The sequence below is a fragment of the Camellia sinensis genome, chromosome 1 (genome assembly GCF_055761805.1).
Source record: "Camellia sinensis isolate YWXY chromosome 1, ASM5576180v1, whole genome shotgun sequence".
Classification (NCBI taxonomy): Eukaryota; Viridiplantae; Streptophyta; class Magnoliopsida; order Ericales; family Theaceae; genus Camellia; species Camellia sinensis.
In genome coordinates, this window is record NC_138961.1 from 254,131,573 (window position 1) to 254,147,545 (window position 15,973).

A 15,973-nucleotide genomic window follows, 5' to 3' on the forward strand; every position below is an offset into this window, starting at 1 on the left:
GAGTCTTTAAAAAAGGAGCAAATTATTTTGAAAGAAAATGTTGAAGACTTGAAAAATACTCTTTCAAAATTCACTCAAGGCAGAGAAACTTTAGATAAAATTCTTAAAAATCAAAATCGTACTTTTGGTAGGGCCGGAATTGGATATAAACCTTTTTCAAAAGTAAAAGCTGTCAAAAATGACTTTGTGTATGCATCTTCTAATCACTCTCACCTCACATGTCATTTTTGTGGTACAAAAGGTCATATTTCACCTTCATGTCGTGTTAAAAGAAATCCTTTTGCTAAAATAAAAAAGATGTGGGTCCCTAAGGATAGTTCAAGAGTATCAAATTCTAACTTTTATGGACCCAAGAAAAAATGGGTACCAATAGAAAAATCAAATTTTTGTAGGTATGTTTCAAGACAAAATCCAGTAACGATAGATGGTATCTCGATAGTGCATGTTCGAGGCACATGACTGGAAATAAAGCTATGTTCGCCACACTTCAACCAAAGGATGGCGGATATGTGACTTTTGGCGACAATAGCAAGGGTAAAATCATTGGTGTAGGAAGTATTGGTAAAAATCCCTCTCCTATTATTGAAAATGTTTTATTTGTTGAAGGTTTAAAACATAACTTGCTTAGCATTAGTTAATTATGTGATAAAGGTTATAGAATTATTTTTGAGAAAACTCATTGCACTATTGAAAATACCCTAGAAAACAAAACTTTATTTGTAGGTTATAGACATGAGAATGTATATGTGTTTGATTTACATGATTTATCTTCTCATTTTAACATTAAATGTTTATCTGCTATAAATGATAATGGTTGGCTTTGGCATAGAAGATTAGGACATGCTCATTCTGATTTAATTTCCAAACTTTCAAAAAATGAGTTAGTCATAGGATTACCAAAAATTGTTCTTGAAAAAGATAAACTTTGTGATGCATGTCAATTTGGAAAACAAACTAGAATTTCTTTTAAATCCAAAAATATCGTTTCAACTACTAGACTACTTCAACTCTTGCATATTGATCTATTCGGACCATCTAGAACATTAAGTTTAGGAGGAAAATCTTATGCCTTTGTTTGTGTTGATGATTATACTAGATATACATGGGTATTATTTTTAGCACACAAAAATGAAACTTTTTATAATTTCTCAAAACTTTGTAAAAGAATTCAAAATGAGAAAAATCTTAATATTTGTAGTATTAAAAGTGACCATGGTAGAGAATTTGAAAATGATGATTTTATTAAGTTTTGTGATGACTTAAGAATAGATCATAATTTTTCAGCCCCTAGGACTCCTCAACAAAACGGTGTGGTTGAAAGAAAAAATAGAACTCTTGAAGAAATGGCTCGTACTATGCTTTGTGAAAATAATTTGCCTAAATATTTTTGGACGGAAACTGTAAACACTACATGCTATGTTATAAATTGTGCCATGATTAGACCTATTCTTAAGAGAACTCCTTACGAACTTTGGAAAGGTAGAAAACCTAATATTAGTCACTTGCGTGCTTTTGGTTATAAATGCTTTGTATTAAATAACAATAAAGATAACTTAGGAAAATTTGATGCTAAATCGGATGAAGCTATATTTCTTGGTTATTCTATGTCTAGTAAAGCTTATAGAGTATTCAATAAAAGAACTCTACTTGTTGAAGAATCTGTGCATGTTGTTTTTGATGAATCTAACGATATTATTTCCAAGAATCTTGCAAGTAATGATATTGTAGAAAATCAACCAAGCATGGAGAGCATTTACAAAAAAGAAAATGAAGAAAATCTATTACGTGAACATGACGAAAAAATGACAATGGAGAAACTTCAAGAAATATATGCTCTTTTAGAAAATGACTCAAATCTACGAAAAGAATGGAAGTATGCTCATGGCCACCCAAAGACCTCATCATAGGTGATGCGGCGGAAGGTATAAAAACTCGTTCCTCTATTAGAAATATTTATGGTAACTTAGTATTTGTATCACAAATTGAACCAAAATCATTTTTAGAAGCTGAAAATGATGAAAACTGGATTTTAGCAATGCAAGAAGAATTAAATCAATTTGAAAGAAATGAAGTTTGGTTTTTGACTCCTGGACCTAAGGATCATTCTGTTATTGGTACAAAATGGGTTTTTCGAAATAAAATGGATGAATCTAGAGTTGTTACTAGAAATAAAGCTAAATTAGTAGCTCAAGGCTATAATCAAGAAGAGGGAATTGATTTTGATGAAACTTTTGCACCAGTTGCTAGACTTGAAGCTATTAGAATGTTACTTGCTTTTGCGTGTTTTAAAGATTTTAAATTATATCAAATGGATGTTAAAAGTGCTTTTTTGAATAGGTATATTTTAGAGGAAGTCTATGTTGAACAACCTCCTGGTTTTGAAAATCATAAATACCCGGATCATGTTTTCAAACTTTCAAAAGCTTTATACGGCTTGAAACAAGCTTCTAGAGCATGGTATGAAAGATTGAACAATTTTCTACTTGACAAAGGTTTTTGTAGAGGAAAAATTGATACAACATTTTTTATAAAAATTAAAAAAGAAGATATGCTAATTGTTCAAATTTATGTTGATGATATCATTTTTGGTGCTACTAATGGAAATTTGTGCAAAGAGTTTGCCAAAGAGTTTGCAAAAGACATGCAGGGTGAGTTTGAAATGAGTATGATGGGGGAATTAAATTACTTTCTTGGTCTACAAATTAAACAAACTAATGATGGAATCCATTTAAATCAAATGAAATATATCAAAGATCTACTCAAAAGATTTGAAATGGAATCTTCAAAGCTTGTAACAACTCCAATGAGCACATCGATAAAAGTCGACAAAGATGAGCAAGGTAAACTTGTAGATTAAAAGAAATATCGAGGTATGATTGGTTCTTTACTCTATCTTACTGAAAGAGTCACACATCACTGCAGTCAAACGCATTTTCAGATATCTTGTTGGCACTTCAAATTTGGGATTATGGTATCCTAAGGGAACCACCTTTGAACTTTTTGGTTACTCAAATGCCGACTTTGCGGGATGTAGACTTGACCGAAAAAGCACTAGTGGCACTTGTCATTTTCTTGGATACTCACTCACTTCTTGGTTTTGCAAAAAACAAAACTCAGTGGCTCTGTCAACTGCTAAAGCAGAATATATTGCCGCCGCTGGGTATTGTGCACAATTGCTTTGGATGAAACAATAATTTCAATATTTTGGACTTCACTATGATCATATTCCTATAAAATGTGACAGCACAAGTGCCATTAATCTTTCAAAAAATCCTATTCAGCACTCACGCACTAAACACATTGAGATAAGGCATCATTTTCTAAGAGATCATGTACTCAAAGGTGACACTGAACTCGAATTTGTGCCTACAAATTGTCAATTAGCTGACATATTTACCAAGCCTCTAAATGAAGAACAATTTTGTTATATTAGAACAGAACTTGGTATGATGAATACTCCAATATAATGTTTATATTAAAAAATGATTTTTTTTAAATAATTAAATAAAATAAATATTGTAATAAAAATTATTATTATAAAAAATAATAACAATAATAATAATATACATATATGTATATATATAATTTTTCTCTCTCGCTCTCTCCCGTTCCGTCTCTATCTCTCACCCACTCTCTCCCTTACTCTTTCTTTTTCTCTTTCTCTTGGTCTCTCGCTTTCCCTTTCTTCCTCACATCCTCAGCCGACTCCATCTCCATGCTCACCATCGTCTACAACCATCTTCACCATCCACAAAATCATCCATCACATTCATCTCTACCATCATCCACCCAAATCCCTCACCAATCCACCGAACTCCATCACTTCTCCACCCGAAATCTGCATCACCATCTTTACCAATTCATCAAGATTCATCACCGATCCATCAAGATCCGTGACTGATCCATCAAGATCCATTGCCGATCTACACAAATTCGTCACTGATCTACCCAATCTTCTCCATTTCTTACGATCATCAAGGTCATCACCGATCAACATGTTGAAATTCTTGTTGCACTGTGTTATATTGTTTTACTTGTTGTATGTGCTCCAAATTCTCTTGGATTTAATAATGGTTGCTTCTACTTTGTTTGAAGAATTTTTTTTTATTTTTATATTCTCCTTTTATGCTAGTGCACTTGGTGTAGTTGTTTATGGCCGGATCTTAATGGCCCTTGGTATTATAGATTGGTAATTTGTTTCTTCAAATTTATGTAATTTTTAGTACATTAATTCAAGGGGAGACTCATATATTTTGAGATTAACAATCATTATAAATATATATATATATATATAAGGGGCATGTGTATATTCTGTGCATAATTTTAGGGGGAGTATCAATAAATTTTTTTTTCTTATCTGCCATACTCCTTATCTACACCAACAAATAATTTTTTTTGTGTAATGACAGAATTAAAAAAATAATAATAATAATAAATAAATAAATAAATAAAATAACATAAATAAATAAATAAAGGAAGAAATGCTCGCAATTTTATTTCAGAAAAAGAAAATATTACTCGATTACATGTAAATTTTCAGAAGGCTTCACAGATTTTTTCTTTTTCACTTCTCTCAACAATTTTTCATGAGCCTCTTTTACATGCCTCTCTCTATTTTCGATTTCTGTGAGTCTTGACATTATCACCGTTGCATAATAATGCACTGCATTCTCCAACTGTGCATTTTTCCTTTTTAACTCTTTCTTCTCTTTACACATATTAACTACTTGTTGTTTTAACAAGCACACCTCATCTCTCCATTGCTGATTTTCTTGTACTCTTGCTTGTAATCGTCGCGCCATATTGAAAACTGCAGTCATGGCCTGTGTACTAAGAGCCAGTGTTATTAATAGTATCGAAATCATTTCGATTACCAATAACACTAGAACCCTCATTTACAGGCATAGCATGTGCCTGCGTCACTGGTACTCTCTCATTTGCCTGCATTACAGGCACCTTATGCAGATCCGACTCATTGATAGACAAGGTAAGGAATGACATGATTACACAAGAAGCTGAAACAAAATTTTCTCTCCCACACTTGATGATTTCGTATCTTTGCCTATGATCAGTATCACTTTTTATACACTCCATCAATCCATTACTCGATGCATATCTGCTCAAATCTTTTGTTTGTCAATATTTTCTGCGCTCGAGATGCTCCAAAATCCCCACAATGATTCCGCTAAGACAGAAGGCCAATTATTTTATTTTTGGCAGCTCAGATTATTTTATCAAATGTGTTTGTTTCATCTCTTCATCTTTTGTTTTGATGATGTCAAAGGGGGAGATGATAAAAAAAAATATGATTTTTTTGCTTTGCAGGGTTTTGTCAATTTTATTTTGTGTCAAATCCATACAAATATTGCCATCATCAAAAAGGGGAAGATTGTTAATCATATTATTTAATTTTGATGATGTCTAAAATATTATTTGTATTATTTACTTTTGATGATGTCTAAAATATTATTTGTAACAATTTGGATTTTTTTTAATGTACATATTTATTTGACACAAAATATTATCTTTTTAAAATATATATATTTGTTAAATATTAGTTAAATAAAAATATTTTTGAAAACTTTACTATTCACTTTTTGAAAATTTAGGCTGATCACTATTCATTTTTTGACAAAATTAAAAATTGATTAATTATAATATTTTGACAAAAATGGTTGATTGGTTGTATTATCTTGACAAATATGATATTAATGAGTTGTTTTCTTTTGACAAAAGTGATATATCCAAATGTAGTGGAAGGATATATTTAGTTTAAAAATCTCTATATCATATATTATATTTTAAAGAGGACATATATTTTCAGATCTATTATAAATATTATTAAAGAGATTTTTTCTATGTATGCAAATATTTGATTAGAACTTTATATATATAACATTATATATACAATGCATATAATAGCATACATCACGGAAGCAATCATATATATTAGTGTGTGGAAACATTAATTATTAGTATGTGAAAAATCATACATGATATAATACACAAAGAAATGGTTGCAAAATTGCAGCATATTGAATTTTAATTCACATGTTGAAATTTGAATTTAAATGTTAAAGTTATATCTTTATAATGTGGATTTTGCAAGATTTTTTTTTCATATATATATATATATATTTATACTATATATATTAATCAAAACCCACATGTTTGTGAGTTTTGTTCAAATTCGGCCACTATGTTTGACAAAAAGAAAAGATGCCTCATGATGAAAAGTTGAAACAAAGGATGCCTCACGATGAAAAGTTAAAACAAATAGATGTCATCCATGACGTCAGCAAGGAGCGTGTAACGGGTATATTTTTGTGTATAAATAGAAGTGTTGTGTGTGGAGAAAAATCAAGAACTTGAAGAGAAAATTTTCTGTGAGCTCCAAATTGTATTCTACTCTTTCACTTTCAGATCTAAGTCTAGCTTTTGTTCTTACACTTTCATATCTACTCTTTGTGAGAGAATTATTGTAAAAGTGGGTTCAAGTACCACTTATTCTTATTCCTTATTTTTGTGAGAAATTTTGTAAGGGTAAGGCATTTATTGTTGAGTGAGGCTCAATAGATAAGAGTAAGTCCTGTGCCAAATCCACAAGCTTGGTGGTGTATTTATTCAATTGATAGTAAAGAAATTCTCAAGGAGGTTCCTTGGGGAGTGGACGTAGGCCTGGCGTGCCGAACCACTATAAATCATAGTGTTTGATTTTCTCTCTCTATCTCTCCTACTTTTATATTGATAATTATTATTCTGTTTTTTTTATTTATTAAAATTCTGAATATTGTGTTATTTTTAATATTGTAAAATTTTTAATAACCCAATTCACCCCCCCTCTTGGGTTGCCTATCTGGGATAACAATAGTAAACTTGTAAAACATGAAGAATTACATATTATTTCATAAAATCACGGCCCAAGAGTTTGTTAAAAACTCACAATTTCAACTTAAAACATGATGAATATTCATGAACACAACATGCATGGGTTTTCTTGGTCTTGAGCTTCCCAAAGCATGATCAAATACCACAAAACAACTTGAAACTTGATGATTTCCCCAAATGAAGATGAATTTCAAACATGCAAGAAAGGATTCATGGAAATCATGCTCAATTTGTAAGAAAATGTACATACATGCATGAATTGCCACTCAAATCTTCCTTCTAAGCTCCATACACACCTTTAAACACATAATCTTCAAGTTGATAACTTAGATTCATAATTTAGGGGTTGAATTCATACCTATAGTCTTGAATTAATCTAGCTCTAGCTTAGTTTTGATGAATCTAAGCCAAGGTCTTCAATTCTCCTTCAATTCCTCCATCTCTCTCTCTAAAATTGCACACACTCTCTCTCTAAAAGAAAACCTCAGATTTTTGCACTAAGAGGAGCAAAGAATTGAGCTCAAAAATGAGTTAAGGCTCATATATATATTTATGGTGCTAAAACATATTAATTAGAATATTAGGCTAACCAAACATGACTTAATTAATCGTTCTGAATCAATTTTTAATAAAACTTGCCATATGGTTCTAAAAATTCCAAATAACATATCGGTGTAGTCAATTTGGGTTTCGGATGCCGATAAGGCTTTCAATTTACAAATTAAAGTGGAATTCCAAACAGATATTTCTATAAGTAACAGGTAGAAGGCCAAATATCGTGCAAATTACATAATAAACCATAATTTATTTTAATCCTCTCGTTAACATCCTTAATTACCGATTAGTGGCTAATTGTGGATCGGGGTTATTACAGTCTCCTCACCTTAAAAAGTTTGGTCCTCCAAAATCAAGTTATCTTATATCAAAAGAAGTGATGTCCAACAAAAATAAAACTGCAATTCTTTACAAAACAAAAGCATAACTTTATTCATAAATATGCTCATAACCCAATCTCGACCGTATCTGCTATGCATAACTTTATTCATAAATTTACAGAAACAAAATCATAAATCATATACAGAGATTAGGGTTCATATCAAAATAGAGTCTTATACATATCCAGATTTTAATCAGAAACAGATTCATATACATGTTCATATTCACATTCTTGTCCAGATCATACACAGATGTCACAATTCATGTTTAAGCATATGTGGTGCATTCATTAGCACTAACAGAGCAAATACAGAACAGATGTATACATAGCAGATACGGGACAAATGCAGACACGTGATGGTTATGAATAACCAGTTCCATAAAGGAACCTCTGAATTCGGGAACAGAGAACAGATAAGCTGAGCCTCCATGACGAGGCCTCCGGTACGTGTAACAGAGTGCAGACAGATATAAGTTCCATAAAGGAACCTCCGATACTGGGTAACAGCCAACAGATATCACATAATACCAAGAGTCACACGAATACATATCAGAGATTGGACAATTATTCATTGCACAACACATAATATTTCAGAAAACAGATCCTCATTAGACACACAGAAAACAAATACAGTTGAACACAACTTTACTACGTTATTATTCACATTACTTATATCAAGTACTTCTCGGGGTCTTAGATTCACATTGTTTCCATTTTCATAAGTAATTTCCCCCGCTAAGTTACAGAGATTTGTGTAACAAGCCCGCGGGGGAGGACCTCGCTACAGTTCGGACTCGATTTGTGTCGCGGTTCTTAATCTGAACCAAAGAGTCCAAATCTGGCAAATCGTTTTGAGAAACAGATTTTTGAAAAAGTAGTGCCAAACATGGACTGCTTTGCCAGATACAGAGTCGCCACCTAAATATTTTTTTAAAATGGGAAATTTAGGAAACCCTGACTCGGTGCCGAAGGCCACATGTCCGTCATCACCGGAGTTGTCTCGGCTCGGGAGCTTGGGTACGATCGGGGAAGGTCAGCTATGAGCACCCCCTTTCGCCCGGTCCGAAGACCGGCCTCTACTAACCGTGATATCCGTATTTGAAAACTTTATGTGTTCTTATTCCATTTATTAGCCTAGAATTACTATGTTATGCGCGCAGCAAACAAGTATAGACTAGATTGCCTAATTTGGAAAGAAACATTGCATATCCGTTTGTTTTGAAAATGCTTTGAAATTTGCTACTCGCAAGTAGGCTAAAACACGGATTTCAATGAGTTTTTCCAACTCAAACAATCCAACCTTCACTCACAGGCATTCGAAACAGTTTAACACATAAGCATCTAGCCACATGTTAAGCATGCTGTCATGGCAATATTCACACTCATGTGATATGCTAAAGCGGAAATACTTACATAGTACTCCGTGCCAAAACAAAGAACTTGTTAGCAAACATGCATGATCCAAGTCCATGTGAAGTGCCTAGTGCATCGCATACAAAATGTTGCTAGAATAGGCTCGGCTATCCTAAACATGTCATGTGAAAATGCACAATTATCACGTATTCAGTTTGGGAGTTGAAGTATTGATGCAATTAGCGTGATGTACCGAGCCTAATGCATGCAATACAAATGTATGGATGCACACATGCATAGCATAAGGTATGCTAAATTAAACGTGCCCTAATCTACCATCATAAGCAGGTAAATAAAAGGGAAGAAAGACGTGAGGTTGGAAGACATACACACACTCACGCACACTTATTACAGATTTGCCCTCACTCGGAGGGACCGAATAAATATTACAAATTAATTAACTACACAAGCTAATTAATATTACAAATTAATTAATTTAATTAACAAATTAAATAAATTAATTAAAGCAGGAAAACGCCTCGGGAAGCGCGCCACCATGCATGGGCTGCCTCTGTTTTCCTTCCTTTCCTCCTCTGGAGGCTGTCAAAGCCTCAGGACTGATCCCTTGGATAGAGAGGAGTACCACCGGCTGAATGAAACTTCCACCGGCAGTGTAGTATGTCCATCGGCACAAAATAGGGTCTGTCGGCAGAGAAAAAGGTGCCGGTCGGCACATTACATTGCCGGTCGGCAGAGTATTCCTGCAGAACCTGCAACTCACAGCAACAGAGGGCAAAACAAAGCATGGCAACACAATTCAAGGCATGTATGCACCAATCATGTCTCTTATCATTGTGATGACTCAAAGGGACATGTGCCTCGGTTCTCGGACCACCAATCACGCATTTCCATGCATGATGGCCCAAGGAACCAAGTATGCAATTTTGATTTCAAATGTATGCAAACCAATCAAACAAAACTCCCAATCCCTATCACCCATTCAAGGAACAAGGAATGCATGCAAGATGCAATGCAACCTAGGCATACAAGCTAGGAATGCAACATGGCAGGGTAATGAACTCATGCAATCATGCAAACATGCATGAGACAATGCAAATGGATGGCAAGATGGTCTTATACATGAATTAGGCAACTCTAATAAGGCCTAAAACAGTGGCCAAAATGACCAAAACAAGAAGCCAAAACACATGCACACATACACATGATGGAAGGCCTACACTTGGGCATAAATCAAGCAACATTCAAGCACACTTGAAAGGGACAAACATGGACAATTAGCATGCGACATGAGCCCTAAAATCATATTATAAAATGATGCCAAATCAAGTTATAAATCAAGTCAAGCATGCAACAAATGGCCTAAGTGTTTAAAGCAAATCAATGAGGCATTGAACTACACTTAACAAGACCAAACAAGGCATGCATCAAGCGACCAAAGACAGGTTTATAGCACGTTAAAACAAGGCTAAAGGACTCTTTAGATGGCATCTAAATGGCCCAAATACAAAGGCATACACCATGGCCAAAACATGGAGCATTGCAACACATGCTTTCAAAGCATTAAAGAGGCATGCAAGGCAATCAAATAAGCATGGAAATGGGACTGAAATGGCATGTAGGATGATTCCAAATCATCAAAACAATGCAAAGATGGCATGCTACACATGCACATACTCATGGCCAACAAGCCCAAATACAAAGGAGCTATATAATGCATGCAAAGATCAACCCAAACGACTATGGACAGAGCTAAAACATGGCAAGATAAGCACATAATCTTCACAAATACAAGCCTAAAACATGCTCTAACAAAGGCTAACAACCTAGAACATGTTAAGGCACAAATAAGGCATTACATAGCAACTATGCTAAGCATGCATGAAGTTCCAAAACCAACTTAAAATCATGTTATATCATGGATATATAAGCATGAAAAACAAACCAAACATGCTCAACACACACTCAAGCATAGGCTTCCTTAGGAGGCCAAAATATGCCCTTTTCAAGGACAACAAGGAGAGGGGGTGGCCCTCTCCTTCTTGGGACTTCAAAGCATCATCTTCACCACTGAAATCCCTCAAGATTTCAGTGGTGAAGAGACCTCAACACCAAAATCCCGGAGCTAACACAAAATGGCTCAAAATGAGGCCTTTTGAGGCCTAAGGGTGGTCAACAACCCTCAAACAACAAAACACTCTTAATAAACAATAAAGAGGGCCTAAAAACAGAACTTTTTTATGTTATACAATAAGCACAAAAACAGCTCTAAGATAGGTATAAAAGGACTTGAATCTCACCATTGAAGACCCCTTCACAAATGGTGCTCCAATGGCTTCCTTTGGCTTGAATCCAACACCAAAATCTCAAAACAAACTCTTTAGAACCTCAGCTCCAAGAGAAAGGTGAAACACTAGGTGTTTGTGTGCAATAGTGAGACACAAAACACCTAGTGCACAAATAAGAGGGAAAGAGAGATAGAGAGTGTATATCTAACCCTAACCCTAGAAAAACCAGAGCTTGGTCTGTATTTTTCTCTCTCAAAAATGTCTAAAAGCCTCTCCCTTGCCTTAGAGAGAGCTTCTCTCTATATGCCTCTTGTAAAGCTTACAAGACAAGCTTTGCAAGAGGGAGATCCCTCCATACACGTGTATGGAGGGGAGCAAAAGTAATACAGCTGTCTAAAAATATCTGCAAAAGCAGATGAACAGCAATCGGCCGGCCAAAAATGTCATCTTGGCCAAAAGGAGTGCCGACCGGCACAAAAAAGTGCTGACCGGCAACAAATAGTGCCGGCCGGCAAACTGTATTGCCGGTGGCAGCAAAAACCAGCCGGTGGCATCTAGCCACTGCCGGTGATGGGTGGGGATGGTCTACAAGCCCCACTCTGCCTCTCAAAGGCAAGATGCAAGTGTTTGGTGCAAAACCAGACACTAAACGGTCGAGTTCGGGGATCCTGAGGCAAGGCGCGTGAGCCGAGACCTCCGGGAACTCCAAACGAACACAAACATGGATAATCGCCGAGTGTTCAAACGGTGACGTCCAAGTCTTGAGGACGGTCAAAAATGGGGTGTCTACAGTTGCCCCTCTTTGGCAGAACTCGAAAGTCATAACAATGACGGGAGTGAATGTCAAAGCCCAGAGACGACCCATTTTTGACAAGGCCGAAGACTTAGACAAACATGCAAGACAATCAAGATATGCGCCCGAAGGCAGGGGCAAAATGCAAGACAATATACGAAGCCGAGCATAACTTATGATCATGCAAATAAAGCTGTAATGAAGCAAACATGCGACAATTTTAAGCTAGCATACCAAACTACACTACAATGCAGAAAGGATGTAAGAGAATTATGGAATTCTCAATACGTCTCACTCGGGAGATACAACACCTGTGCGGCTCGTCTGGTTGCACCAGCCTCAAATGAACCGTACATACAATATCGTGCCTGCAAAGAAAACAAACTTAACAGGTACAATATGGTTAGCCACAAGCATGACAATGCAAGGATAGTGGTGTACTCGAAATGCGTGACAGCGCAAAGCAAGTGGGGAGCATAACAATGCTGTGGAAATACAAACATGTAAGTGGGGCGTGCGGTCTACGCAGGCGACGAAATTGATCATAAGCACGCGGTCTACGCAGGTGACGAAACAAACAAGCGGTCTACGCAATTAACACATGCGGTCTACGCAGGTATTAGAATTAACAAGTATGCGGTCTACGCAATCAAAACATGCGGTCTACGCAGATGATGAAACTAAACATGCGGTCTACGCAATCAAAACATGCGGTCTACGCAGGTATCGAAATTGGCAAGTATGCGGTCTACGCAAGCAAAACATGCGGTCTACGCAGGTATTGAAGTTAAACATGCGGTCTACGCAAGTAATGAAATTAAGCATGCGGTCTACGCAATCAAAACATGCGGTCTACGCAGGTAACGGAATTTAAACATGTGGTCTACGCAATCAAAATATGCGGTCTACGCAGGTAATGGAGTCAAGCATGCGGTCTACGCAATCAAAACATGCGGTCTACGCAAGTAATGGAATTAAGCATGCGGTCTACGCAATCAAAACATGCGGTCTACGCAAGTAATGGAATTAAGCATGCGGTCTACGCAATCAAAACATGCGGTCTACGCAAGTAATGGAATTAAGCATACGGTCTACGCAATCAAAACATGCGGTCTACGCAATCAAAACATGCGGTCTACGCAGGTAATGAAATTAAACATGCAGTCTACGCAAGCAATACATGCGGTCTACGCAAGTAATGAAATTAATAAACATGCGGTCTACGCAATCGAGACATGCGGTCTACGCAAGTAATGAAATTAATAAACATGTGGTCTACGCAATCGAGACATGCGGTCTACGCAAGTAATGAAATTAATAAACATGCAGTCTACGCAATCAAAACATGCGGTCTATGCAGGTAGTGAAATTAAACATGCGGTCTACGCAAATCAAGACATGCGGTCTACGCAAGTAATGAAATTAAACATGCGGTCTACGCAATCAAAACATGCGGTCTGCGCAAATAAAGAATTAACATGCGGTCTACGCAAATAAAGAATTAACATGCGGTCTACGCAAGTAAAGAATTGACATGCGGTCTACGCAAATAAAGAGATGATTACAAACATGCGGTCTACGCAAGTAAAGAATTGACATGCGGTCTACGCAAATAAAGAGATGATTACAAACATGCGGTCTACGCAGGTAATGTAATTAACATGCATGACAATGCAAAATGCAATGAGATGCGCAAAACAGCGCGACGGAATGCAATGCACAAAACAGTGCGACGATTTGAAATGCACAAAACAGTGCGACGATTAGTGTGACACGCACGCCACACGGAATGTAAACGGGCTTAAATGCGCAACAACGCATGTATTCCGGAATGCATGACAATGCATGGAATGAAAATGCAATGACGATGCATGAGAAATGTGCACGACAATGCAAAGGGGTGCATGTTGCGACGCATGTAACACGTGCATAACAATGCAAATGTGTGGCGCATGACAGCGCGATGCAATGCACCGAAGTAGTGTGATGAACCCGTGCAACACACATGGGGCAACTTTTGAATTCAAAAGGATACAAAAAGGATACACCTTGCACGAATTCGAGTGCCACGCACTAGAGACACGGCCCGCGGTCAGAACGGAGGCCGGTTGAACGTCGGAGATGCACTTTCTTGCACTTTCTTGAGCTATGAAGACCAAAAACAACTCAAATGGCCTAAACAAGGCTGTGGGAACCCCACCGGCCGAAAGGGGAGGCCACCGGCTGGCCATCGGCACAAAAACAATTCTATCGGCACAAAAAAGTGCTGGCCGGCACAAAACATTGCCGACCGGCAAACAGTTGCTAGTGCGGGGCAGTTTTGTCTTTTCACCTTGGGTGTTATAAAATAGGGCTTCAAGCCCTATTTTCTCATTCCTCTCACGCTGAAATCTCTTGCTCTCTCTCTCTAGAGTTTTTCTTTCTCATTTTTCGTCCATTTCTTCGCGTTCTACGCTCGTTTCGTCGTCGGATTCGCGATCCTCTTCGCGTTTCGGACGTTTTCCACCGATCACATTTTCGTTTCGGTGCCTCGTTTGGCGTTCTAGCCTTTTCGGGGTTTGTTCCCCCCACTTTGCTCTTCGTTTCCGTGCCTTTTCACATTCCGGCCTTCCCGGCCATTTCCGACCCTCTCGGGAGTTGACTTTTCAGTTGACTCTTCACATTCCGGCTCGGTTTTCCTTTTCCGGCCATTTTCACACCACTCTCTTCATGGCGGACGACATTCCACGCGACGGGACTCCCCCGGACCACGAGATGGATCCCGGGGTCGAGCTCTTACCACTGAGCGAGCGCCTGTTCGACCCGGCGACCTACCGGCCGGCGATCCACGTTCTGCCCCCAGACGGCCTGCGTCAGTTCCGGAGCTTTGAGAGGTACGCGATGCCTGAGCTACTACTACGCGAGCCTACCTCCCACATTTCATTCGGCACTTCCGAGGTAACTCTTCATCTTCTGCTTTACTTTCTGCAATGTAGGATACAAAACTGCCATAGTTAGTTGTATTCTTTAACTGCTGAAAACTGATATGCCGTAGACCGTAGTTGACTGTAAACATACATACAACTGATATCTGCTTGAGACTGACACATGCACACACACTGCACTAGCCCTGAATCACCCAAACACACGTCATTCACTGTATTTTACTGTATTCACACTGGCGCCCAGTATTTGTCTGAATCTGTCAAACTTGCACATATGCTACATCTGTTCTGAAACACTCAAACACGCTGACACAGCACACGTATTTCACTGTAAGCACACCGGCACCCGGTATTTGCCTGAATCTGACAAACTTGCATACATGCCATATCTGTCCTTTCAAAACTGCATGTTGAATGTTGTCTTGCAATTGTTGTTTTCTGTTTGCAGGAGGGTTCCCATACCATTCGCGGGTATGGGAATACTGGTGCGCGGGAGTGGTATGATGAGCTCCCTGATGCGGTCCAGCGCATTGTGGACCGAGCGGGCTTCGGCACCTTCTGCCGAGGGCTCTCTAGGTTGTCCACATGCAGACCTCTTCTTGCTGCTTTGGCGGAGAGATGGTGGGACACCACCGATTCTTTCCACTTCTCTGCTGCAGGGGATATGACGATGACCCCTTATGACTTCTCGATGCTCACAGGCATCGGGGTAGGGGGGATCCGATCCCTTTCGACATTGCGATGGATGAGTGGACCGCCGCTCAGGTTTATC